The 7,463-nt window shown below is 47.8% G+C and overlaps 1 protein-coding gene across 4 annotated transcripts in view; it reads right to left on the reverse strand.

Annotated features, from left to right (window-relative positions):
• TTLL4 (tubulin tyrosine ligase like 4) overlaps positions 1-6,963 on the reverse strand; it is a 61,472-nt gene extending 54,509 nt beyond the window's left edge. For 2 of the 4 annotated variants that reach the window (XM_060106018.1, XM_060106015.1), the window contains exon 1: positions 1,062-1,298. The gene's annotated coding sequence lies outside the window, so the exon portion shown is untranslated. Of the gene's footprint in view, positions 1-1,061; positions 1,299-5,915; positions 5,972-6,917 lie in introns of those variants that run through there. The other 2 variants (XM_060106016.1, XM_060106017.1) reach the window with 2 other exon arrangements.
• Positions 6,964-7,463: the final 500 nt, after the last annotated feature.

Below are 7,463 nucleotides of genomic sequence, written 5' to 3' on the forward strand. Positions count from 1 at the left end.
ATTAAAACATTTCCTAGGGGCTTCCCTGGTGGCGCAGTGGTTTTGAGAGTCCGCCTGCCGATGCAGGGGACACGGGTTCGTGCCCCGGTCCGGGAAGATCCCACATGCCGCGGAGCGGCTAGGCCCGTGAGCCATGGCCGCCGAGCCTGAGCGTCCGGAGCCTGTGCGCCGTAACGGGACCGCGACAGGAGAGGCCACAACAGTGAGAGGCCCGCGTACCGCAAAAAAAAAAAAAAAAAAAACATTTCCTAGATCCAGAATGGGAATGTGAAGACCAGGGAGTGGGGATAATATAGTTTTCCAAGTAAATTTGGGTAAAATATCCTTCTAGTGTTCTATCAGAACACACACACCACATATGGCAAATGCTGTTTACCTGATTAAAATCTCCCCTAGACTATAAGCTCTGTGAAAACACGCCTGCCTTGCTCACCACTGTATCCCCCCTCCCCCCGCCCCGGGCCTTCCACAGTGCCCTGGCTCACTAAATATTTGTCGATGTTTATTAAAAATTGTTGAATGATTAAATGAAGTAATGGATGTATGGATACATGAAGAATTCAATTCCACAGCATCTCGGATGCTGTTTGAATCTCTAGTTTAGAAAAGTATTTCTCTACAGACAGTGAAGATGGGGAAGTTAAAAAGTGGGTATCCATGTAAAATTCAGCCGTGAGGCCTGAGAGAAGCTTGGGCTCACACCCAAGCAGGGAGAATTTAAACTGCAGCGGAGCGGGAAAGACGAGGCACCGAGGCCCAGGGTGAGAGGATACTGCAGGGTGCCGGGCACCCAGAGGCGGGGCGACTAAGTTCACTGGGCGTGGCGGGGAAGGGGGCGGAGGGGGGGTGGAGAAGGGTTCCGAAGAGGCGCGAAGTCCTGGCAGGGTGGGAGGACGCGGCCCCCTCTCCTCCCAGGGGATGGAGAGGTGGCGGGCAGGAAGCAGGGCTGGGGCAGGAGCGGCCAGAGGGCTGGGGGCCGTGTGAAAGGACTCGGGCAGAGGGAGGGGCGGGAGAGTCGGGGCGGCGGAGGGTCGTTTTCCCAGCTCCGCGGCCACACTCACCCAGCGGACTCAGCTTCGCCCCGGATGGGCGCGGGCTCCGGGCTGCTTCCTCCCTTGGCCTTCCGGGCGAGAGGGCGGCCTCAGGCGCCCCTAGCAACCACGCACGGCCACACGGCCCGCGCTATCAGCCGCCGGCGCCGCTGCCACCAGCCACGCACTGCGCGCGCCCCCAGCGGACGGACTGAGGGCCTGAAGGGGCGATCCCAGCGGGAGGGAGGCAGGCGCGCGGAATCTCTGGGATTGTGGAGTTTGGGAGGGCAGGCGGTCACAGGGCTCGCGCACACGCAATCGCTTCAACGGGGGTGGGACTCGTCGAGTGGAATCCTGGGAGATGTAGTCTCAAGGTTAAATCCCTGAAACGCTAAGCTCTGGCGCTCCAGGACCCGCTATACCTTGATTCTACCTAACCCCTATGGACTCTTTCTTCGGCCGTGCCTTAATTCGCTCCTCTAAAATCAAAGAGCTCAGGCTTTATTAAAGAATTTTCTCGTAGTTCCTTCCAGTAAGCCTTTGAGTTTGACCCCAGGAAAGGAGAGATCGCCAGATCCGCCATGCTTCCCTCTACCCACCTTCCCCTAACCCCACCCACCCACAGGCTCCAATTACAACCACCTGCTTCCTGGGCTCCAAGTGTGAACTTTAGGAAACACTGACTCAATTAATGATCTCGCCAGGCGAGATAGATTGTACCCCCTCAGTCTCAGATGTCCCTAGACCTAATGGATTTGGAGATCTCAAGAGAGCTGGAGGGTGAAAAGAACTTTTCTAAATAGTCTGCTACAGAAATAAAGGGGACAATAAAAGATGAAACTAACCTAAGGAAAATAATCGGGACCAGAACAAAGATGCTTAATAAATATTTGATTTGGGCAACAGTCATTGATAAATGCTAAAATCATTAGAGGGTTGATGGGGGATTTTTACACTGAAAGGACATTTGCTATCACTTATATATTTTAATCAATCTTAGATCATGAAATGTGGGGCAGCTATAAATTATGTCTCATGATGTGATGCAATTTGAACTACACAGTAATACTTAGGAAGTAGTGTATTTTTGTCTAAAAATTAGTTGACTCTGAATCTTAATCAAACTTTTGGCTCCAACTTCCAGTTTTCAGGAAATAAAGAGAAATGTCGTCACAAGAAAGCTATTTGACCAATCCAGAATGTAGGCCAATGTATAGGGAATTACCTAATTTCTCCGACAATTTCAGAGTATAAAAAAAGAGTGAGGTGGGCTTCCCTGGTGGCGCAGTGGTTGAGAGTCTGCCTGCCGATGCAGGGGACGCGGGTTCGTGCCCCGGTCCAGGAAGATCCCACATGCCGCGGAGCGGCTGGGCCTGTGAGCCATGGCCACTGAGCCTGTGCAGCTGGAGCCTGTGCTCCATAACAGGAGAGGCCACAACAGTGAGAGGCCCCCGTACTGCAAAAAAAAAAAAAAAAAAAAAAAAAAAAAAAAAAAAAAAAAAAAAAAAAAGAGTGAGGTGTTCTATATCATAAGAGACTTAAGAGACATAATTACATGAATGAGTGGACCTTGTTTAGATCCTGATTCAAATAAGCCAACTGCAAAAAAGATGCTTTTGAGGACTTCCCTGGTGGCGCAGTGGTTGAGAGTCTGCCTGCCAATGCAGGGGACATGGGTTCGTGCCCCGGTCCGGGAAGATCCCACATGCCGCAGAGCGGCTGGGCCCGTGAGCCACGGCCGCTGAGCCTGCGCGTCCGGAGCCTGTCCTCCGCAACGGGAGAGGCCACAACAGTGAGAGGCCCGCGTACCGCAAAAAAAAAAAAAAAAAAAAAAAAAAAAAAGGATACTTTTGATACGATAGAGAAATCTGAACATGGATGGGGGAATATTAAGAACATAGATAGGGCCTCCCTGGTGGCGCAGTGGTTGAGAGTCCGCCTGCCGATGCAGGGGATACGGGTTCGTGCCCCGGTCCGGGAGGATCCCACTTGCCGCGGAGCGGCTGGGCCCGTGGGCCATGGCCACTGGGCCTGCGCGCCCGGAGCCTGTGCTCCACAACGGGAGAGGCCACAACAGTGAGAAGCCCGCGTTTAAGAAAAAAAAAAAAAAAAAATCTTGTTAGCTGCCTCTCAAGAGTACTGAACTTAACCTCAATGGGTCTGGCTTCTGGTTTAGCAGTGCTAGAAACCTTGACCTTGCAAATAGTTACTTAACTTCTCTGGTCCTCAATTTTCATGTCTGAAAAAAAGAGGCTGGACTTGATGATTGCCATCTCTAAATTTACACAATTCTTAGAAAAAGAATATGGAGCAGGAAATGTAATAAACTATTGCTGAATAGAGAAGTAGAGGTAGTGTTTTCAATGATCTTTCTGTGACTGCAAAATTTTCTATAATAAATATATAAATCTTTCATAATTGGGAAAAAATAAGATTTTGCAATCCAAAAATACTTCTGATTTTAGTCAAAATGCAAAGTAGTTTAGAATTCATCAACCTCCATTTGCTTGAACTCATGTTTTAAGCTCCACATAGACTGTATATTTTGTAGAAGTTAAATTAATTAATGAGCAAATAATTAACAAACACCTTTTGTGAATTTTATCTTATAAATCAGAAAGGCTAAATAAAGGGCTGTTCAGCTGCCTTGAAGTAGGCCTGAAGACAAACCTAGATCGCCCTTAAGTGTGGAAAAGGGGTTCCAAGTCAATTAAATGTTAAATATATTTCTCTTCTGGAGAGTGGAGGTGCTTAGTCAACATCCAGTATATATGACCAGGAGTAGTTTTGCTTTTCTGGAAGAACAATGGGTTAGGCTTAAAGTAACAGAATTTATGCACCAGATTCAGGATACCTATGACAGGATTTCTATAATCTTCACAGAAAGTCCCAATTCTGTCTCTCCACTTTCCAAACAACTCTCTCCACCTTGTTAGTTTGGGACTCTAAAGCTAGTACGGCCGCTGCACCATGTGAATGTGCACCATCACATTCAGAGATGCAGGCTGCCTTGTCCATACTAATCTTAGGTGAGGCTAACTTTTCCTCTTAGCTTCATCTAAGGCACAACTGACACAAAGGAAAGCAACCAGAATCTGGGTGCTCCACATGCTAGGCAAGCCTCAACACATATGGCCAGATTTTAATTAAAATTAGAATAGAAATTTTGCTTTTTTTACATTTTCAGTAGAAGTTATTTTTTAAAAGAAAAAAACTTTAATGTTTAGTACTTTGTGAGGGTTCTTTTTCTTTTCTTTAAAATTTGTTTTATTTATTTTTGGCTGCATTGGGCCTTCATTGCTGCGCGCGGGCTTTCTCTAGTTGCGGAGAGCGGGGGCTACTCTTCATTGAGGTGCATGGCCTTCTCATTGTGGTGGCTTCCCTTATTGCAGAGCGCGGGCTCTAGGGCGCACGGGCTTCAGTAGTTGCAGCACGTGGGCTCAGTAGTTGTGGCCTAGTTGCTCTGCAGCATATGGGATCTTCCCGGACCAGGGCTCGAACCCGCGTCCCCTGCACTGGCAGGCGGACTCTTAACCACTGTGCCACCAGGGCAGCCCATGAGGGTTCTTTTTAGTATCTAATAATAATGAATGAAGACAGAGCTTCATATTGAGACAAGGTTGGAAGTGATGAGGGAAACAAGGAAGATTATATTGAAGAATGTTAACTTTCTACCCAGAAAGGTGATCTATATGATCCTTAAGCAAGTTCTAAAACTCTTCAGCACAATGACATGTCCTCATGTACAGTCATTGCCTCTTAGTCCTGCATTCCTTCGTCTCCCTGGACTCCCCATCTCAGTTATACAGCATTCTACAACTATCTGTTTTACAAAAGAAGGGTCTACGTTAAGAGACTGACTTCTTGGTTCCCTAGTTAGAGATGGGTATCACTCAGATTCCACAAAGGGCAGCCAACAAAATAATCTAGATTAAAGCTAGCGAATTTTAAATTCCATTTCTTATTACTAAGGTCAACATCAGTCTTATAAAACTAACCTCTGAAGGGAACAGAAGGGCATTGCAAAAAGCTCCAATTCTCAGTGAATCTACCTCAGAACTGTTTCTGCCTGTGGGACACACTCATGATGCAAGGTGGCAATTACCCTCACGTGGGGAGCCTAACTAAGAATCTACCTCAAACAATATGGGTCTTCATTCATTAGTTATTAATTTTCTGAATACTTCTTGAGATTATTTGCTTTTTACCTGAACAATTTCTTGAAGCATAAAGACCCAACTTCAGCCTAAGAAACTTGGTACTGTTTTTAAGCCCCACTGATAAAATATGCTTCTGTTCCCTTCCACTGTTTCCTGTTTGAAAACTAAAGTCCTAATGTAAAAATTTGGTAAAAATGAGTTAGGGTTAACAGGGCCATTAATTAATGACTTAGGTGATTAATCTCTTTATAATCTTAAAGAGATGGAAAATGGGCCCCTACCAATGATCTACACAGCCAGCACTCACCGAGAGATCACTGCCACTGACTCGCTGGGGGAAACAGCACTGCATGAGGAGCACTCTGAGTCTCCTGGGGGTGAAAAGCAGAGAAGTCCCAGCTAGGAGAGGCTGCCACACAAAGTCACCAAGCCCAGGCAGCTCTTCCTTGTACACCTTGGCTCAGCCTTCTTACATAGCCACAAGCACCCGCTGCTGCCTTGCATGGCCTCCCCGAAGCTCAACAGCAGCAGGGAGAAGGCAAGACTTGGGGGATGGGGGACTAGAGAGCAAGTCCCCCAAAAGCCACTACCGCCCTTAGACCCCCAAGGTGAATGATGAATGTAGGCGACAAAGTGAGTTAAGGATCTGGTACACAATTGTTGGTCCCCTTCCCTAGCGGTGGTGACCCATGCCCAGTTGGAGGTGAGAGGGTCCCCTACTCACCCTCCTCCTCTTCATTCTCATCATGGTTGCAGCAGTCTTCCAAACCATCTATTAGCTCTTCTTCCAGATCTTCAGCTTCAACCTGGTCTAGCTGGAGGTCAGTAGCTGAACTATAAGAAAGAATCATGCCCCTGGCCCAGCCAACTCCATAAGAGCGGTCACAGTTGGATTCTCATTCCTTCATCATCTCCCAATGTTTGTCTCTTCCCCAGTCACCAATCTGCTGGCCCTTGCCTGGGCCTTACAACTCATTCCTCTTGTCCTCAGAGCTTAGGTCTAGCCATAGTTCCTCAACCCTACATCCCTTATTCTGCAGAGAGGCACTATGTCTTCCATCTTCTTTGACGTCCCTCATAGCATATAAAAACAAAATTCTGCATACAAAACACCATCAATCAATGTGTGGTAATAGACATCAAAGGTCCCTAGTCTTCTCTCTGGGAACTCAGAACAAGGCTTTGGTGGACCACGGTTCCAGAGAAGTAACAAGGCACAAGAGAAGAGGCCAAGTATGTGTATGCCCTAACTCTGAAACGGCTGTCATACCAGGAATGACTGAGAACCTGATTTGGTTTGGAATTAAGTAGAGAAATCACAGTTCCCAACACATGGTGTTTGGAATTCTTATTTTCCCCTGGTTATAACCTAAAGCAAGGCTTAGCAGACTCTTCCTCTAAAGGACAAGACAGTAAATATTTTCAGTTTTGCGGGCCATTCAGTCTGTCGCAACTACTCAACCCTACCGTTATAACAAAAAAGCAGCCACAGACAGTAGTAAATGAAGGAGTAAGGCTGCATTTCAATAAAACCTTATTTATAAAAGCAGGCAGAGGGTGGGATTTGGCCTGCAGAGTGTAGCTTGCTGACCTCTGCCCTAAAGTGAAAACCAAAATTCTAGGGCAGTTAGGAAACAAAACCAACCTCCAGAGACAGACGGTCAGTGTCACCAAACATGTATACATTCTACTGCTTTAAATGAACCAAAAACTTTCTCCGACTTACCCAATATCCCTAGCAGGTGAGTCCAGCTTCCTGGCTTCCTTAGGCTCCTCCCTCCCAAGCTTGCCCAGATGGATGGAAGAGAGGCGGGTGGCCACCTCGGCCACGCCAAGGGGCTGAGGGGGAGAAGGCAGAGCTGGAGTTTTGTCTTCTCCAAGAGGTGGGGAGTCGATCGCAGATCCACAGGCAGGGCTGCAGCTGAGCCCACTGGCGTGTGAGGCAAGGAGGTGAATGCTGATGTGTTTGGTACAGAAGACTGCACTGTCCAGCTCCATGGTGTCCGAGGCTCCAGGGAGGACCCTACTGTCTGCTCCAGCATTCCCCTGAGGGAGCTGCTGGCCTACCACAGCTGGTTTCCACCACCTGTTCCTGTTGAGGACATCCCACTGCAAGCTGGGGTTCATGAAATAAGACTGTTCAAAATGGTAGCCTTGCCTTGGCTTCTTCTCAAAGCCTCTTGCAGTCAGCTTCCTCACGGCCTCAGTGAACCGTACCTCCTTAGTCAGATTCTGGGAAACAGAGTCCCCATCCAGGCCATAGGGATGTGGC

Source organism: Mesoplodon densirostris, chromosome 8, assembly GCF_025265405.1.
Source record: "Mesoplodon densirostris isolate mMesDen1 chromosome 8, mMesDen1 primary haplotype, whole genome shotgun sequence".
Classification (NCBI taxonomy): Eukaryota; Metazoa; Chordata; class Mammalia; order Artiodactyla; family Ziphiidae; genus Mesoplodon; species Mesoplodon densirostris.